The sequence below is a fragment of the Sinocyclocheilus grahami genome, unplaced genomic scaffold (assembly GCF_001515645.1).
Source record: "Sinocyclocheilus grahami isolate Dianchi unplaced genomic scaffold, SAMN03320097.WGS_v1.1 scaffold8472.1, whole genome shotgun sequence".
In the NCBI taxonomy this organism is placed as follows: domain Eukaryota; kingdom Metazoa; phylum Chordata; class Actinopteri; order Cypriniformes; family Cyprinidae; genus Sinocyclocheilus; species Sinocyclocheilus grahami.
In genome coordinates this window covers 6,747-7,508 of record NW_015512073.1, presented here as the reverse complement: position 1 = coordinate 7,508, position 762 = coordinate 6,747, and the positions used below count along the sequence as shown (strand labels likewise).

The following is a 762-nucleotide window of genomic DNA, read 5'->3' as shown; positions in this document are numbered from 1 at the left end:
ATGTGACTAAAATCATTAAAAAAACTTTTTGAAATAAACTTTATAAACATTACTTGAAATAAAACAAACGTTAACTGAAATAAAATATAAAAAACGTCAACACATTTTATTTCAGCAAGTTGCCAAGGCAACATCTAATATTACATTATCATTATATCATATTACATTATCATATTATCACATTAATATGCCTACACTCTCAGAAAAAAGTACAAACGTTGTCACTGGGGTGGTGGTACCTTTTCAAAAGGTACACCTTTGTGCCTTATTTCTACGGATGCATATAGTACCTAGAATTTACATATTCAAATAAATATTCAAGTATCAAATAAAGCTGAATTGTATGGATTATGCATTAGATCCTGTTTTTTCTCACCTTCTCACTCCACGCCCATAATCCGATCCCAAGGAAAGCCACCCCAAGCAACTATAAAACAAGACAGATATGGCATTAATTCATTAAGACGTGATATACATTTTGAAGAAAGCAAAGAAGATTAAGAAGGTCATAAAACACATTTTTTAGATACATTTACAGTATGTATGCATTGCACATTGTTGAAAACGTTGTCAGATATAATTATGTCTGATTATTCAATATTAAATGATTTATAATAATTCAATGTTAAAGGGAAAGTCCACTCAAAAATGACAATTCTGTCATCATTCACCCGCCCTCATGTTGCTCCAAACCTGGAACACTAAAGAAGAAGAATGCTGATAAACAAACAGTTTCGGTTCCCATTGACTTCCATTGTATGG

General features: G+C 31.2%; 1 long non-coding RNA gene across 1 annotated transcript in view; it reads right to left on the bottom strand.

Annotated features, from left to right (window-relative positions):
* Window positions 1-762, bottom strand: part of LOC107578037 (uncharacterized) — a 27,872-nt gene that overhangs the window by 20,580 nt on the left and 6,530 nt on the right. Inside the window, exon 2 of the long non-coding RNA XR_001608289.1 lies at window positions 377-427. This is a non-coding gene — a long non-coding RNA (uncharacterized lncRNA). The remainder of the gene's footprint in view (window positions 1-376; window positions 428-762) is intronic.